Raw genomic sequence first — 20199 nt, 5'->3', positions numbered from 1 at the left:
CTTTGTGAGAATCCCTCTTCGCGACACCAAGGTTTATGTCATATTTAGTGAAACAGATTTTATAAAAAAAAAAGACATGAAGCATTCTGGATTTTGTCATGTCATACATTAAGATGTATCTTATCGATAAGTACATGTCAAGCAATAATTCAACTCCTGCAGTGCACCTGAGATTACCCCTGTTTTAAGTTTGATTCTTATTAATCAATCATTAGTGCTTTATACTGGGTTCTGAAGTTTCATCTTTTCATCGTCTTTTAGAATTTCACAATGACATTTGTCAGTTTCTCGTCGACTTATGATCCTTGATTATTCCAATGATTTCGTCCGCCTCGTTATTAAGTATTTATAGTTATTTTATTAATAATATAACAGACTAGTGTAATCTTATCTATTTGAATACATTATTTATGCATTTCTCGGTTTGCAATTCATGTTCATTGATATCGGTCATACTTAAATTGCACTGACTGCTGTGAACCTTCGTCAATAGATAAATCGTTAAATAACGTATCTATTGTTTTTACAATCGGTTTTAATTTCAATATTTAGATCCATGCATGACAAAAATATAAATCAATGGGATTTTTTTTTTGAAATTTTGAACTATCGTAAATATTGATTATTCTTTTTTTTTTTGTGTTTGATTTACTCATACTATAAAAAAAAAAACAAATGCGGTTAAAAGAATTATATAAGAAAGTTTAAGGTTTGCTGGTGGGCGTTTCGGTATCACCAGCCCAGTAGTCAGCACTTCGGTGTTGACGTGAATATCAATTATGTGGTCATTTTTATAAAGGAGTAGGTCCGGTAAGGGCCGAATTTGGCCTCAAATTTCAGGTTCATCTAACGAAAGATTTTGGACTCTTTTTAAACACTTAAGTGTCTATTTCAATTGATTCAATTAGTTAATGTGAAAGATTTTAACTGATTTAGTCATTAAAAACGCTCCGATTCAAGCTTAAAATGAAAAATCTATCAAATATGCCAAAAAACGTTCAAAAATGAAAGTGGCCGCATCCGGGTTCATCCTCATCCTTTATATATGTTGTGTATTATCATCAAATACAACTTACATTTCAATATTATGAATGAACACGAATGCGGCCACTTTCATTTAAGACGGAAACCGTCTAAAATTTAACTAAAATGCTAAAATTGTGAAGATTTCAGTAATTTAGCATGACACAATGATGCTAGTATCCGATAAATGTGCATTGTATTGTCAAAAACAGTCCATATTTATGTAGCAGAAGCATCTACTTTCCAGTAAATAGCTCAAAGATTTCATTTTCACAATTTTGTAAAACTACTATATTTTGGGGCCAAAAAGGGGTCTTACTGAACCTACTCCTTTCCTGTTTACAAAACTTTTAATATTAAAAAAAACTTAGGATTTTTTTATTCCAGGCTTAGTTTACCTTATCCGTATTTGGCACAACTTTTTGGAATGTTGGATCCTCAATGCTCTTCAATTTTGTACTTGTTTTGCTTTATAACATAACTATTTTGATAGAATGAAATTCAAAACAGTGTGGCTGTGGCCATTGATTGACACATTAAATTCATCCATTCACTGGGACAATTTAGGTGAACGTTTGTATGTAACAACCACTGCTCACTATGTACTTTTTAAAGACACTTAAACTATGGGGTCACCAAAGGTTCTCAAAACCTTAATAAAGTAATTCGAAAAAATTAATTAGAAATAACACGATGTTTTGATTTATATCAATTATATAAATCAAAACATAAAGGTTATTCCTGATTAATTTTTCGAATTATTTTATAATTTAAGGCGTTAAGAAACCTTTGGTGACCCCACAGTTTAAATGTCTATCGTAGGTACGTCGTGAACAGTGGTCGTTACAGACAAACGTTCACGTAAATTGTCCCAGTCAATGGATGAAATTAATGTGTCAATCAATGGCCACAGCCACACTGTTTTGAATTTCATTCTATAAGCGTCACTGATGAGTCTTATGTAGACGAAATGCGCATCTTGGGTACTAAATTATAATTATTGTACTTTTGTTACTATTGAAATTGAATAGGTTTTGTTCCCAATTAAATATAACACATAATCTTTTTATAAAACGATTAAAATTTGGACACCTCTTTTTTTGCAATTTGCGTATTATTGTAATTAATAATTACTGCTATATTGCTTCTTATATTGGGGAAACCATTTAAACAATTAAAACTGTGGAATTGAAGTTATATGATTTTAGTTTAAATATTGTGAACTTCTGTGTAATTTCTGTGCCGTTTTAATTACTTGTTTTTGACATGAATATCAATTATGTGGTCCTTTTATGAATTTCCTGTTAACAAAACTTTTAATATTAAAAAAAAAAATTCTTATTCCAGGCATAGATTACCTAATCCGTATTTGGCACCACTTTTTTCCATGGATTTATGAGTTTTAAACAGCGGTATACTACTGTTGCCTTTATTTTGTCATAAACTACAATTTAAAGTTATCTATATAGTTTTAAATTGAATTGCAGAATTGCAGGCATAAATCTTTGCTATCTTACCAAATATCAGCATGGTTGTGAAGATAAATTCCAATTCTTTATTCTATATTTGATTAGTAGAATATATTTTTGCATTTTATCAGCATGGCCAGATAATAACATTTCGTGACAAAACATTTATATCACAATATTATAGCACGTTATTACAACGTCATTGTGCTACAGTATTATAGTTGTGTAATTGGTCAGGAAAATTACATTTCAGACTGCCCATCGTCTGCCTGATGTTTCATATAATTAAGTTATCTTCAAGTGATCATTACATACTTACTACCGGTATATAAAAAGCTTTTTTTTATACTTCCTTATCATAATTCATGTGTTTTCTAAATACAGAAGACACAAATCAAAACAAAATCAAATGTTGAAGACCGTACTTCGACCTATAATACTTTTACAAATTGTGACTTTCATGGACAGTTGTCTCATTGGCACTCATACTATTCTTATCTCTACTAATACATTCGAACTGTTTTTAGACTTGTTTTTCTAGAAAATTCATCTAACATTGTTTTGACTAGTGAATTTTCTGTAATGATGGTAAATAATGATAATGAATTTGCTTTTGGAACTTTAAATAATTAATTACTACCTACTTTGTGAGTTTCTACTTCATTTTTGTACTTTGCCTATATATAGAATACAATGAATGGCGTCATCAGAAATCGTGACCTTTCAAAAAAGCATGTGCTATATTTAAATATCACTGATTTAAATGAAAAGTAAATGTCATTAGATACCTATTAGAGTTCTTGGCATTATTTTATCTGTATATCGAATCCAGCTTATCATTTTTCTATACCTTCTGTCTATATATTTCAGTTTTACGAAAATATCGAAAAACTCCCCCCAAAAAAGATATATTTTTATGCAAAATCTACTAAAACATGTAGAAGGAGTCAATTGACAATTCTGTCACGTTAATTTCTTTTCTGCTAACAAATTTTATCCAGATATATCTATTTTATTTTCATAATGTGCCGAGATCTGCGTTTGATCATATCTATCGCTTTCAAATATTTCGATTTCGCTTTACGGAAGAAAGTCAATCAAAAGTTGAGTGTCTGACCGACGCAATTTAGTAATAAAGTATTATATGCACTAGGTCATGTGAAATCATTTGTCGATCTTAGTTTGCTCGTTATATTTACTGCTTACAGTCTGTCTTAATAAAAAAAAAATTAAAACAACCCGTTTAATAATTTCATGCGTCCGATGTTACTAAGGAGTTACTATACTTTAAACTTATTTCAGCAGAAAGTAGTACAGATCTTTATATAAAGGCAATAACTGTAGTAGGCAACCGATGGCAACTTTTCGTCGTATTGACATATTTGATGTATTTGATATATAGTATATAGTTATCAAAGTTACCAGGATTATAATTTAGTACGTCAGACGCGCGTTTCGTCTTCATAAGACTCATCAGTGACGCTCATATCAAAATATTTATAAAGCCAAACAAGTACAAAGTTGAAGAGCATTGAGGAGCCAAAATTCCAAAAAGTTGTGCCAAATACGGCTAAGGTAATCTATGCCTGGGATAAGAACATCCTTAGTTTTTCGAAAAATTCAAAGTTTTGTAACAGTAAATTTATTAAAATGACCACATTATTGATATTCATGTCAACACCGAAGTGTTGACTACTGGGCTGGTGATACCCTCGGGGACGAAACGTCCACCAGCAGTGGCATTGACCCAGTGGTGTAAATAGTTATCCAAGGTACCAGGATTACAATTAAGTACGCTCGTTTAAGAAATCGTTTGAAAAATTTGCCAAAAACAGAAAAAGAGCAATTATATCTCTTTTAAGGAATTGTTCAGGTGAAAAAAATGAAACTTATTTGTCTTATAACAATCTAAATATACAGTTGGGTGCAGACCAAGCATTACATAAAGTAAACGCAAGTTAACGCGGCGTGCACATATTTCGTTAGTTAACTTAAAGTTTCGCATTCACTAGTAAACGCCCGTTTACTTCATTTACGTTAACGCGGTCAAAATTGAAATTTCTAATGTCTACTCGAGTAAATGCGCGTTTACTCTGTGTCCGTTTAGTTAGTAGTAAACGGCCGTTTACTTCAGATTTCACAAGTTTAATTTTACGTGCATGTAAAAGTAAACGGGCGTTTACTACAGATTTCTCAATTGTATTTTTACGTGCACTTGAAAGTAAACGCGCGTTTACTTTTCGCGTTAACTAATTGTGTATCTTATAAAATAATCGTCGTGTGCATTTGTCTTGTATTTATGTTGTTAAAATGACTTAATATTTTACGTATATGTGTTTTGAATCTTAACATTAAAAAACACTTTTTTTTAGAAATATAAACATTTATCTAGCGGATATTTCTCGATCATTACGAACTGTTTCGTCAATAAATTTAAGATGTACTTCCTGTAACATTTTCTGTCTAGTGTTTACTTTAAAGTCCGTAATCGGTCCACTCTGACGGAAACGTCGTAGAAATGCACTTATCCCCTGTCTAGAAACTTGAACATTATCTGATCGTATCAACTTATCTCTAACTTCAGTATGTTTTTGCCAGATTTTCTTAAACTTAATATCCTCTCACGAATGTGAACTGAAAGTCTTGTAGGTTTTACAGCTCCAGGACGAATTTCCATTTTGTTCTTATATGCAATGATTAATTTTCAATAAATTAATTAAAGAGGTGTCATTTCATTAAATGCAATCGTCAATATGTTGATCGAAAATGGACAGATGGATATTTTAATGTACCTTATCATGTGATATATTAGATCAGTGTGTCCAGGATACGAGGTTAATCTGCGTTAACGCGCGTTTACTACAAACAGTAAACGAGCGTTTACTTGTTTTACAAAAATAGAACACACGCCTTTTTCGCGTTAACGCGAAGTAAACGCAAAAGTAAACGCCCGTTTACTCTTTACAAAATTAGAAGACGCGCGGTTTTCGCGTTAACGCTGAGGTAAACGCGAAAGTAAACGCCCGTTTACTGTTTATGTCTACTAACATTTCGGAGTTAACGCAGAGTTAACGCGGCGTTTACATGAAGTGCACGCGAGTAAACACCGCGTTAACTTTTTAGGCTCGTTTACATGTAATGCTTGGTCTGCACCCAACTGTAAGACTTCTTTTAATATTAATATGCGTATTGATATGCGTTTACTTTTCTGCATTGGCTAGAGGTATAGGTAGAGGGTTGAGATCTCATAAACATGTTTAACCCCGCTACAATTTTGCGCCTGTCCCAAGTCAGGAGCCTCTGGCCTTTGTTAGTCTTGTATGATCTTTAATTTTAGTTTCTTGTGTATAATTCGGAGTTTGGTATGACGTCAATTATCACTGTACTAGTATACATATTTTTTACGTGGCCAGCTGAAGGACGTCTACGGATGCGAGAGTTTCTCGCTTCATTGAAGACCCATTGGTGGCCTTCGTCTGTTGTCTGCTCTATGGTCGGGTGGTTGTCGCTTTGACAATTTCCCCATTTCCTTTCTCAATTTTATATCTAATTTGTCCTGATAAAGCTGAATTAAAACCTGGAGACACCAATTTATGATTAAGTACTTTTATTGTCGAATGCGCTCCTTCTGGCAATAGACAATGGCGTGTGGTTTTGTTGAATCTTTAGAAAAAATATTAATTGTCGAACAATTAATTCCTTATGGCAATTTAGCATCAGTAGATAACACTTGTAGTGCAAAGGAACTGTAAACAATTTGAGTTAATGAAAATATTCATTGGTACTCTTTGAAGATGAAGAGGAAAGAAAGATTCATTTATTTTCCAATGGCTTTCTTCAACTTGTTCAACTTTTATTGATGAGGTTATAAATGTTTTAATTCTAGCTAAAAATGACAAAGCACCAGGCCATGATATAATTCAAGTAGAGTAACTCTTTGAAAAGGTTTTCTTGATTTCATTTTTTCCATAGATCATTCAATAAACGTTTAAAATTTGGTGAAATTTCGTCTTTTTTAAGTAAAGGAATTAAAACTTTTTTTTCTAGTATTCCAAGTTATATATTACCCGGTGCATGACTTGAGTCCTGTTCATTTTTACTATAATAAAAAACATTAAAATATTATTTTCGAAAAATAATAAGAAATCGACAGTTTTACGAATATAAATATTGTTGTAATGTAAAAACACATGTCTAAGAATATTTTATACTGATATAGAAGTGTCGTTGCACACCTTGAATGAAGAACAGCTCTGTTAAAAAACATTTATAGGTAATGTAAATATAGATATAATACAAAAAACAACATATTATAGGACGAAAAGTGTATATGTTGATTCCAAAATTACAATTGTTATGATAAAGTTACCAAGACCTACTTCAATAATTGTAAGTAGAGGAAATAACTGATCATGTACATATTCTTGTTTAAATTAGTGTTACGTAATATAAGAGTTTTATGCGAAAATATAGATAAAATGCTAATGAGACATAGATAAAATGAGCTGAATAGAAAAAAGATGATTTTCCAAGAGACATTTACTTGTATACGGTGTTTCCTAAAAGAATGCAGCATATATGACACGTTTATATCGAATGAACAAGGCTGTGGGGTATAAATGAATAAGACAGCACCGAACTATTTTAAAATACATCTTAAGGTTTACACACATTGTTTATAAAAAAAAAACCAGATGTCTCTTCAATATATCAAGCTATCAAGCAATCAAATTCTAAAACATTTGGCAAATAACTGTTAACACAAACTTGACAACCAGAACAAGCATTCACAAACCGATACATCATTCACGACAGTATATTAAAACGAACTAAATGATTTTCGTGATTTTTTAACACTGAAAATTGACACCATATTCATCCGTTGTAAAAAAAATCTTCCTGGAAAATAATTGCAATTTAGAACAAATGACTGGCATATTTGCAAGTAATTAATTTGCCTCTCGGAAAAAATGTCAGATACCAAAGATGTTTCAGGAAGAACAATTACGGAATTGAGAAAGCATTACATCATTATTTGCGACATTTTCCTATAATGATAACTTTTTACAGTTACAAAGCACCTGCAAATTAGTAATTACTTCCTAAAATATAAAACAAAGTCTAAACATATACAAATTGCTACTATTTCATATTTCCTGTATAGAACACATGTAACATAGTTCAAATAATAAAAAGAAATTATTACCCTACTACGTTGTTTAAAAATTAATCTTTCTCTATTTATAAGAATGCCTAATTAGGATATGAATCTTAGTCTTTGACTTTTGAGCAATAAGATGAAAATCATATTATTATTGTTGTGTTTTCATTAAGGTTCGTTGTATAATATAGTTAATTGCTACCTTAGTTTGCTATTAATAATAATATAATTAATATAATGTAATATCAGTATTTAGTTCAAATATAATCTTAAATCAATTCTCATTATATCTTACTCATTTAAATGTGACGTCATTTTTCATTTTTTGATGATCTGTTTTACAAATTCAAATGTGACGTCTCTTGGCGTTGAGGTTTTGACCTATTCGGATGTGTCTATTTTTGTGTTGCATTTTGTCGGGTTATGTAATGTATTTCGGTTGTTTCCTGTAATTAGTTAATACTTCAGTTTTATCATGTATATCTTTTGTTCAGTCATTTTATAAAATTTACTGATTGCAAAAGTATAAATTGTTCTAAATAATAGGAATGTTCGGGTACCTAACAGAAAACCCTGGCCGTTTTAGGCACAACTTTTATGAACGTTTGGTCTCCGATACTGTTCAACTTTGTACATGTTTCGGCTTTCAAAATTTGGTATCTGGGCGTCATTATTAAGTCTTGTGAGGACAAAATGCACTACTGGCGTATTAACATTTTAAACTTGTTGCCGTTTGTTAACTATTATTCGTGTGTTTCTTTGTCAATTGTGTTCTCCTATTTATTTATATTGTAGTCCTGTTAAGTTGTGTTGTCATTTTAATGTTATATTTCACATGGCCATAACAGAGGGAGGTGTGGCATGCCACAAAACCCGGTTCAACCCACCATTTTTTTTAAATGTCCTGTACCAAGTCAGGAATATGGCCATTGTTATATTATAGTTCGTTTCTGTGTGTGTTACATTTTAACGTTGTGTTTCCGTTGTGTCGTTTATTTTCTCTTATATTTGAATGTGAATTCACATTACTATAAGACGTGTCACGGTACTTATCTATCCCAAATTCATGTATTTGGTTTTGATGTTATATTTGTTATTCTCATATGATTGTGTCTAATGCTTAGACCGTTTCTGTGTGTGTAACATTTTAATATTGTGTCGTTGTTCTCCTCTTATATTTAATGCGTTTCCCTCAGTTTTAGTTTGTTACGCCGATTTTGTTTTTTGTCCATGGATTTACGAGTTTTGAACAGCGGTATACTTCTGTTGCCTTTTTTAGTTTGCGGTCTGCATTTGAGACTCCGTTTTGTTTTCAAAACCTGCTTGAAAAGCTTAATCACATTGTGTATTACTTCAGACAAGTGGACACAATTTAACGTTTTGCTTTGATAATGTTATCATGTTAAGGGCGTTAACGATTTATTCAGGTAAATGTATATAATTATTCAAAGATACTGAAATATAGAAAACAAACTTTTGGATATGACCATGTTATTAGGTTTTTGGAGTGAATGAAAAATTAAAATCCTGTCTTCATGGAAAAATTCTCACTCCAAGATAGTAGTGTTTGGGTAGAATTATCTCTTTTTGGTCAGGTTAATTTTAAGGTACGGAAAATTATATCATTGAAACTGACAAAAGCGTACACATGTCTCTATACTTTAAATACGTCCCTATACTGCTTTAATTCATCTATTCAAATGTCTACATTAATAACACTTTCAACAGGAATCGTTTTGTAGTTAATGGATATCATTGCTCATTAACATATGAAATTAAATCTGACTGAGTCCTTTAATCTTATTTCAAAAGATCTTGAAATGACTACAGTTTTTTTTTCATACTAAAGATTTCCTAGTTAATTATATCACTTACTTAAAATCTACTTCAAGTTTCGAAAGACCATCATTTGTTATGAATTGTTTTGTGATTTGATTTTTGATTTTTATTTCTGTTTAAACGCCAATTTTAAGCAACGCGTTTAGGCTAGTTCGTGGCGGCCAGGTTTTATTGGTGGAGGAAGCCGGAGTGCCCGGAGAAAACCACCGACCTTCGATAGGAAGACTGACAATCAAAGTCAATTAAAATTTCACCCGCATGAGCGGGGTTCGAACACACAACATCAGGAAAGACTTGCTAGTAGTTACAGTAGTAACCTCTTAGACCACCCGGCCACCAAGGCCCCTAATTATGTTGTGACAGGATGTTTAAAATTAAATGTGAATTGCAAAATTAATTTTAGTTGATTTCTACAAGGTATACCTTGTGAAGAATTTTATCCAAACAATGCATTTTATTGACAGCATAGTATAATTGCGGCATTTTCTGGTGGGCAAATCTAAGCTAAGTGTAGTATCCGACATATTTACATTGTACATGTTGGTAGTAGCATTCTATGTGATTTTTAAACGAAAACAGGTGCCTGAATTAGTGAAGATAACGTCAACACAATAATACTAATATTGTTCCACTAATTGATATAATAATAAAGTGATTTCCTATTTACTGTGAGTCTTGATATCTTGAGTATGTTTTTTTTTTTAGAGAAGTCGGCTCACCGTTTCTTTTTTTGGTGTTAATTTGCAAATTCTAGTGTTCGAGGTTTATGTTTTACTTCTACCTGGATAGTAAATTCTTTTATCATCATAATAGTTTTTATGAAACATATGGTATGAGTGTCAATGAGACAACTCTCCAACCAAGTCACAATTTGTAAAAGTAAATTATACGTATAATTTGATAAACAAATATTGTTGTTCAGTATATCTCTTATAATTATTTCATATTCTTAAAGATAGGACCGTATTAGATCATAGTTTTTTTTTACACTACGTTTGCATAACTATCACACGAGCATAACCGTAGACGTGAATTTTATCTTTTAATCGATATTCCACATGGAAATGTAGGTATTTAAGCAGTTTGAAGTTTTACTATTTTCTAAAAGTTATATTATAGGTTATTTAGGACCGATATAGTGTATTTGATGTTGAAGACACTCAACGTTCTGAAAAAGTTATCTGTTCAGTAATCTTTGATAGTGGGTAAGTCGTGGTTTTTTTGCTGTATTGATACATATATTCAAACATAACTGATGTTTATTTAAACCTCAATAAATTTGTCACATCCAAATATGTGAAGTTGATACCTGGTTTTATGTAATTGTTAATTACTTTACTGGACTGATGTAATCTTTTGACACAATGCCTTCTATACTTTTAGTAATTTCTGCTTGGAAAAAAGTTTCAACACACTTAAGAACTCATGGAATCTTTATCCTTAAGTTTGAATTAATGTTCACGAACTGGTTTACTTTATTCAAATTTTTTTTAGGCTACATGTAGGTATACTAATACCTTGAATGATGTGCATAAGAACATTGAAGTAAAAAGAATTACCAATCTTTTGATGTGTGCAAACAGAATTACATCACGTTTTGTACCTACATCTTTCCTGAGCAGGAATTTTTCTTTCCCGATTTTTTTCGATATTGGGTAACACTTTAACACCGCTGTTCAATAGTCATTAAACGATTTAACTGAAACAAATCCGGGTCATAAACTAAAACCGAGGGAAACACAAAACTATAAGAGGAAAATAACGGATCAACAGGAACACTGAACTGTTACAAATAGAGATGCAAAATTACATAGAAACAGATTTTTTTTATAACAACTGCCATATTCCTGACTAGGTATTGAACATTCAAAGAAAAATTGTTGGGTTGAATCTGGTTTTATAGCTAACAAAACCTCTCGCGTATAAGGAAAATACAGCTCACATGACAACACTACGTGACGGAAATACAGTACAGATAAACGCAAGAATGCTCAGAACAGAGAAATACATAAATAAATATTATTAATAGTACAATACAACATCATGCGGGGAAAAAATTTTCATATATGTTTTTCGTTCTCTATGAGGTAGCATTTCTGGAAAATAAATAAATTGGAAACAGCGTTCAAAATACAGGATCTTATACTGTTATGTGATTATTAATAAGTGCACTTATCGCAGAGATTTAATGAGAAAGATTACTGGTACACATATCCATGTATCCATTGGAATTGTTGAAAACGTGAAACTTAGTACTTTTAATGATACCAAAGTCAAATATCTAAGAGTGTAGGCAAAATGAACTTTCAACACGATGAAATTTTAAAATGAACATTGATTGAATACTTTTTAAATAACAATATCTTCTGAACAAAAAGATGCAGAAAATACCAAAGGAAGAATCAAGACTCACAAGTCAAGAAAAACTCGTGACAAAAAATAACGAAACGATGAACAGGCAAACGATTGTCTCGAACCAAACTTAAGATTGAAAGTGGGTAATCACAGGTGTCCGGGTTGAATTAACAGATCATGCTTTACAGGAAACATCCATCTCGTTCCTCTTGGTTACAACAAATTTGTTATTAAGTCTCAGTTAGTAATTTCACAATCGAAAGCGTTGTGTTAATCTAACACGTTTCAACTGTAGGAACAGGTAAAGATTGGAGACGCCAACATAATGTGTATAATGATTTCAGTTGAAATAAGGTTCAGTACGATTGGTTGTTTATGCGTCCATCTTATATTTTAATTGCTGCTTGTTTATTTAATGCTTAATTGTGCTTGATGGACCTTTGTTTCTATAAAAGGTAATGGATTGCATAGTGTTTCGATGTGTATTTCCCCGAATGTTTTTAAGTTTTGGGTCCAACTTAATAATTCAGAATTAATTTTGAGATATGGCAAATCCTTCGGTATGCTACTCAATTTCAATTTCATAATATCCTGTTCTTTGTTGACTTTATGCTGCATGTTTTTCATCACGACAAATACTTGAGTTTCTGATGCAAACTCTTTTATTTTAGAAGATTGCTCTCTTATTTCCTTGACTTTCTTTTCTTTTTTAGTAAGTTCAGCTGTGCATTTATCAAGTTTTTCTCTCTCATTTTCAGTTTTTGCTGTTAGTTCGGACAATATCATTTCCTGTAATTGATCAAGTGTTTTGTTTATTTCTTCACGTGTTTTGCTGATTCTCTCTTTAATTTTCTGTTCTTCGTCATTGATTACTGTACCATTATCGTAACAACACACAATACCTTGTTCGATGTTTTTCAGTAAGTTCTTTATATCTTCATCGAGGTCAAATATTGCTGCTGAGTTCTTTGATCCTTTCGCAGCGTCTACTATTCCTACAATATTATCGCACTTACTATGATTCGACTGGATGCATTTCAAACAAAGAAGTTGATCATGTTGTTGACAAAAGCTTTCAAGTTTCTTGTTGTGTTCTGTGCAGGTCTGACATACAGAAATGTCGGAAATTTTAAGATGATCGGTCAAAGATATGATAGAGTGATTTCGGAGAATTTTAAAAGTTTGGTGATTTTTAATACATTCGTCACAAAACCCTTCATCACAATCATTACACCATAGCTCTGCAACTTGTATAACTCCACAATGCTGACAGGCTTCACACACTACTTTGGTAGGTTCAGCCATTTAAGTAACTTAACTGAAAAAAAATCAAGTTACTATAAATGAAGGCAACATTAGTATACCGCTGTTCAAAAGTGATAAATCGATCTAGAGGAAACAAATCAGGATTACAAACTAAAACCGAATGACCAGTTATAAGAGGAAAACAACGAGGTGCACCAAAAAACAAAAGACAATGCAACATACATAGAAACGAACTATTAGATAACAACTGCCATATTTCTTATTTGGTACAGGTCATTTTAAGAAAAATATTGTAGGTTGAACCTGATTTTGTGACTAGCCAAACCTCGCGCTTTATGATTATGTTAAATGTACTGTTAAAATGACATTACACGACAGGAATACAATACAAATAAATGCATTCAGGACAAAAAATACATACATTAATAATATTATAGTATATTTCGACATGTTATCAACAGAATAACAACAAATACCGAAAATTAATTATTTAATTTTTTTTAAACAGCTACATGTACCAATTTAAACTCAATTTTTACACATCATTTAGAAATGAACGATCAGTTTTTAGATCACCCGTTAAAGTTCGTATATTTCACAAGAAGGAATTAGAAATGTGTTCTAAAATGTTCTTGGCGTTTGTTCTCATTTCTAATTTTCTACAAACAAATAGTCTTCAGATGTTCCGAAAAAGAAATATATGTATTCCATTTTTACATGAGCATGTATAAATTCTTATTTTATTTGAAAAAAAATAGTTTTACCTGTCTACTTCCTTCGTACATGTAGGTTGTGTATAATATGTAAACGCACAGTTGAGGTCCATTTCAACCTTCGCAATATGTAAAATCGAAACAAAATTTCCGTGTATTGGTGTTTCGTAAAAAGATATAAACCAGATTTAATCCACCATTTTCGACACAAGGACGTGTCTGTACCAAGTATGGAATACGACAGTTGTTTTCCATTCGCTAGATTTTTTTTTTATTTAGATTTTGTCATTTGATAAACTTTTCGTTTTGAGTTTTCCTTGGAGTTTGGCATTATATATTGTTTTACTTTCTATAGATATCTTTAATATCTAACTATAACGACCATAATCTAGTATTGAGTGAGATATATATTTTCAATTGAACTCCGATAATAAATAAAAGACACAAAACATGTAGCAAAAACACAAAACATATTAACGAAAGATTAAGGATTCTGTCAATCTTTAAATATTATTTTTAAATTTTAGTACAGAACACATTGCATCAGGTAGTAATAAAATATCGGGTAATGGTAAAATTCATGGAATTGTATTTTCCGGTCATATGCTGAATACGAGTCATGCATTGTCCATTTTCATTCATTTTGTAATGTTTAAATTGAATCTCAATGTGGGAAACGACACCACTTTTATTTGTTAATGGAGCACGTCTTTATTTAATGTTGAAGTTGTGTTACAATGATTCTACAGTTTGTATCGGACCATAACTGTAGCTACCTACATTATCGAATGCAGTTCAACGTAATAAAACAAATTTTAACAACTTTAAATGTTCAAAACAAGATTGATATCCACGTAGCTTGACAGGTTTTAAATAAGAGATGTATAAATACGCAAAACAATAGTAATTTAAACAAGAATAGCCATGTTGCCAATGCTTATATATGTAATAAAGAATAAATCATTTGTTTTAATCTGACTTTACTTTAACATAAATTGATTCAATGTTCATACCTCCTGTACAGCAAAATGGTTACTTAATTTGATTGTAGTCCCGAAAGCAGTATTTTCTATTTTAGATTATATATCAAATCAGATATAAGTGTTTAATATATTTCATATTTGTCAATATTTTTATTGTACAGGAATGTACTTGTATCAAACATAATGTACCTGACAAATATCAAATTCATATGCGACCTCAGTTCCTATACGAAGTGAGAATATTCCATGGTCCATTGTCTACATAAGAAAATGTCTGTACCATGTCATGAATATGCCAGTTGGTATCCATTCGTTTGATGTGCTTGAGCTTTTGATTTTGCTATTTGATAAGGGATTTTACGTTTTGAATTTTCCTCGTAGTTCAGTATTTTGGGGATTTTACTTTTTATATAGCATCTGCATTCTAACCTAGAGTGTTTAGACGTTTACACAAATCACGTCCGAGCCAAAGCGCTTAGAGATGAAAGAAAATTTTGAGTGTGCAAAAAGATAGATATCAAATTGTCAATTTTAATATTTAAAATTTGGAAATAGTATTTAAAAAGAATGTATATAATTTTTGTTTGGGGATTGACGAAAGTGCAAAAAAAAACAACAAAAAAAAACCGTAGATAAATATTTGTGCAACGATTCCGACAAAAGATAATTATATATGAATAAGATTCAATAACATCATACTGACAAATTTGGCGGCCCAACAAATAGCACTTTATGTGTTAAATAAGAGGATCAAATTAAATCATTGGGCAAGAAATAGCACGAATATTTTTACTTGAAATTAATTCAGCAGTTTAGTCTACACATTCGCTACGACAAGTACTTGAATCATGATAACAAAGATGTGTTTTGAATGTTATATGAAAGCACAAATCCTTAAAGTAAGTCTTACTTGGGTCCATTCCATGGCTAATTTGGGAATTCCAGATGAGTTTTTTAGGCGGACTCAAATTTCTTTAATCATGTCCTAGCAATATATCAAAAATGGATATAGACACTTGTGTTATGTTACATTACATATTTGATACCAAAACGCTTTTGCTTATTTCAGCATTGTATATACATGTTTAATCTACCGATGTTTGTGAATAGATGTACTCCAGACGTATTGCTAGCTGCTGCCCAATGCAGACTTTCTTCAATAATAAAGTCAAACATGATAAGAAGGATAACTCAGTATTTTATAAACATTTTATATTTAAAAGTAAAGTTATCTTTCTTTGATAAATAATCTTCCAAGTGGGCTATACTACACATACGAAATAAGCCTCGCTAAATGAGATTTAAATGGAGTTGTCTTCAACGTATTGTTTAAGAAATAATTCCTTCATGTCATGCTCTATGCTCATTTTAACATGGGTAGGCATTATATGTGTCGATATTTTACACTGAGCGTTAGCGAGGTGTAAAATGTGGTCAAATATAATGCCTACTCATGTTAAATGAGCATAGAGCATGACATGAATGAATTATTTCGATTCTTATAGGAAAAATACAGTATTTTATAGTCGAAGCATACGAAATTACCGTAAAAATGTTTGGCTGTTCCCATTCCCCTTCGAGGAGTCTGTGCATTGCATTTCATATTTGTTTAAAAACTACGAGCAGAGTAAATATATATTGTTTCATAAAAAAATATAACAAAAGTTAAAGTTAGCTGCTTAAATATATATATTTTAAAGGATAACGATGGATATAACGTGATGTTGAAATTGAGAGTTATGTGTGGAAAATCATAAGGATCACAAGTCATATTTGTAAAAAAAAAACCACCAACGTTGATAAGTAATGACTTTAAGTCGTGGTATTATTATCATTATTATGTATTATTAAATGATATGAGCAGATAAGCCCTAATACGTAAAATCAGGATGTGCAATATTGAAAACGTTCCACTGTCGATATAAATCAAGATTTAATATTGCTTCGAACAGGGCCAATACGGAAAAACAGGGCCAATACAGAAAAATGCGGGGGGAAAACGTGTTTGCCCTAGAGCTAATACAGGACGTTCACTTACGGTTTTCAATTGTTCTTACGCCATCACTAAACTTTGGAAGTATCGTAATGCATAAAAACATTTGTATAATATTTTTTTAAATTAAAATCATAATATAAACAGGTTAAATGATGTGCAATGTTTTGTTACGTCTTAAAATTTTGAAACGGAAAAACAGGGCCAATACAGACAAAAAGCGGGGGAAAGCCGTATTGGCACTAGGGTTCATACGGGACGTTCACCTCCGGTTTTTTATTCTCTTATAATCATTTAATAAAAGTGTTATGAACTGGCTGTTTCTGTATTGGCACTGGTATAGATTCTAAGGGTCTCAAGGCCAATACAGCAAACCTTGAATCTATACCAGTGCCAATACAGAAACAGCCAGTTAATAACACTATATTATTATACAGTATTTATAACAGTGCGTTATACAATATTAAAATTACCCTTAGCGTTTTACAACATATATTAACAGTCGATACTACTGTATGGTGATCCTTCACGATACTACTGTATGGTGATCCTTCACGATACTACTGTATGGTGATCCTTCACGATACTACTGCATGGTGATCCTTCACGATACTACTGCCTGGTGATCCTTCACGATACTACTGCATGGTGATCCTTCACGATACTACTGTATGGTGATCCTTCACGATATTACTGTATGGTGATTCTTCACGACTAACCCCAAGATGTAAGATAACCCATTAAAAGACTTTTGATATAGGTCGGTGTTGAGGGTATTTGTTGTGTTAAAAGTGGAAAATTAGATTAACCTATGTTAGAACTGAAACATGGGTTTGTATAACTACATGTATAAAGCTTGCACAAACGTTTGCGAGCTTTAAACCATAATGTCCAAAACTTGATTCAATAAAACTATATATTGGAAATTTTGCCTAAAGGACTTGTAATCTTTGTAATAGCACAAATAAATAAATCTTATGAAATGGAAATTCACAGACAAAATGCATTAAACATTTGTGTATGCAAAATGTATGGCACGCCGTTTTTATATTTATTCAAATTTGAAGATATCTTATTTATTTAACAAGATATCTTATTAAGTATTAAGATATCTTTAATTTTTATAAGATATCTTATTTAATTTGAAAGTAAATAAGATATCTCAATTAGTTTATAAGATATCTCTATTAGTTTATAAGATATCTCTATAAGTTAATAAGATATCTCTATTAATTAATAAGATATCTTATAAAGTATATAAGATATCTTACTTCTTTATACAGATATCTTTTAAATACATACTTCATAAGATATCTTATTAATTAATAGAGATATCTTATAAACTAATAGAGATATCTTATAAACTAATAGAGATATCTAATTAACTTATGGAGATATCTTATATATTAAATAAGATATCTTTATAACCAATTAAATAAGATATCTTTATAACCAATTAAATAAGATATCTCTATAAGTTAATAAGATATCTCTATAAGTTAATAAGATATCTCTATTAGTTTATAAGATATCTCTATTAGTTTATAAGATATCTCTATAAGTTAATAAGATATTTCTATAAGTTAATAAGCTATCTCTAAAAGTTTATAAGATATCTCTATTAGTTTATAAGATATCTCTATAAGTTAATAAGATATCTCTATTAATTAATAAGATATCTTATTAAGTATATAAGATATCTTACTTCTTTATAAAGATATCTTTTAAATACATACTTTATAAGATATCTTATTAATTAATAGAGATATCTTATAAACTAATAGAGATATCTTATTAATTAATAGAGATATTTTATAAACTAATAGAGATATCTTATTAATTAATAGAGCTATCTTATAAACTAATAGAGATATCTTATTAACTTATGGAGATATCTTATTAAGTAAGTAAGATATCTCTATTATTAACTATATAAAAGATATCTTATATAGTTAATAAGATATCTTATAAATTAATAGAGATATCTTATATTTTAAATAAGATATCTTATATTTTAAATAAGATATCTTATATATTTAATAAGATATCTTTATAAACATTTTAATAAGATATCTTATTTAATATATAAGATATCTTATTTAAAATATAAGATATCTCTATTAATATATAAGATATCTCATTTTGTTATTAAGATATCTCAATTAGTTTATAAGATATCTTATTTAACTAAATAAGATATCTCGAAATTGAATAAATATAATAAAGGCGTGCCATAAAAATGTGTCGGTTCTTACATGTTGTTACATGTACATAAAATAAGGTTTTTTCCAACTCTCGAGAATTTTTTTTGAAAAAAAGGTCAGTGTCGCATTTTACCTTATCATTAACCATGCTTTCCTTTTATAGCTAAAGGACCCCTTAGCTGTATTTCGCAAAACTTTTAGGAATTTTTTGTACTCAATGCTCTTCATCTTCGTACTCTATTTGGCCTTTTAAACGTCTTTTTTTTCGAGCGTCACTGATGAGTCTTTTGTTTGTAGACGAAACTCGCATTTGGTGCAAATAAAAAAATCAATCCTGGTTTCTATGATGAGTTTATTTTCGTATGTTTTTACATTACAGAAAAGTCTCGTCATAATTGTATAATGTGTTTTATACTGCAATTTTTTATAAAGCGGATTTCTATTTCACAACAAATATACACCGATACTCTTGATTTCGTCATATAAGCTACACTGTAAAATCATGAACACAGTGTGGCCAGTATTCATTTATGTACCTAGTATATACATTTAACCCACTATTAATATGAAGTCCCTGAACAGTACATGAAAATAATCGGTTAAAGGCGTGCCCCCTCCCCTTCTAGTCAAGTTAGTTCTTCTAGCGTTTATTTTGGGAAATATAAGACTAAGAGGTCAAACATACTCGGCAATCGATTCAAGAGATACTAACCAAAGCGGCAAACAAACACTAGGGGAATCGTAATAACTCCCTAAAGGTTCGAGACCCGCTTCGTCGACAGGATAAGCGTCTCCTGAAATGTGTATATCACTTGTCATGCAAATCGGAAATCAGTCAAAATGTCGCAACCGGGTATAAGACAGAATGATAAAAAAAAATATCTGGCTTTTCTAGAATTTATAGATTTACGACACTTTGAAACAAGTTATCAGTGCGTTGAGACAGTGAAATGCGATTGATAGCAGAACATTATCAATATATCTGAAAGTGAACTTTAAGATTATGTTCGTCTTAGAAACAGTTCCGTATTAGTATGAAATCTGGTTATATAGTATAAAATTCGGTCAGAAAATAGGGATATACAACTAATATAACTATTGAAACACTGACTGCCTGTTGACATATTAATTTACATAACTGAACAAATAAGATGTCGATCATAAATCCAACATTTTGATGACATTATCCTTCT

General features: G+C 30.8%; 1 protein-coding gene and 1 long non-coding RNA gene across 3 annotated transcripts in view; one reads left to right on the top strand and one right to left on the bottom strand.

Annotated features, from left to right (window-relative positions):
• LOC139522980 (uncharacterized) overlaps nucleotides 1-20199 on the top strand; it is a 110681-nt gene that overhangs the window by 51246 nt on the left and 39236 nt on the right. The gene's annotated exons all lie outside the window — the stretch shown is intronic.
• Nucleotides 11810-15838, bottom strand: LOC139522958 (uncharacterized). Of its 2 annotated transcripts, none has more exons than XR_011664537.1 (2): nucleotides 15720-15838; nucleotides 11810-13165 (listed from the first exon to the last, which is right to left on the bottom strand). It is a non-coding gene; the product is annotated as an uncharacterized lncRNA (long non-coding RNA). The 2 variants fall into 2 exon arrangements; XR_011664536.1 differs by lacking the exon at nucleotides 15720-15838 and adding an exon at nucleotides 13878-13931.

This window comes from Mytilus edulis, chromosome 5 (assembly GCF_963676685.1).
Source record: "Mytilus edulis chromosome 5, xbMytEdul2.2, whole genome shotgun sequence".
Taxonomy (NCBI): Eukaryota; Metazoa; Mollusca; class Bivalvia; order Mytilida; family Mytilidae; genus Mytilus; species Mytilus edulis.
The sequence above is the reverse complement of the archived record's forward strand: the minus strand, read 5'-3'. Positions and strand labels throughout refer to the sequence as shown.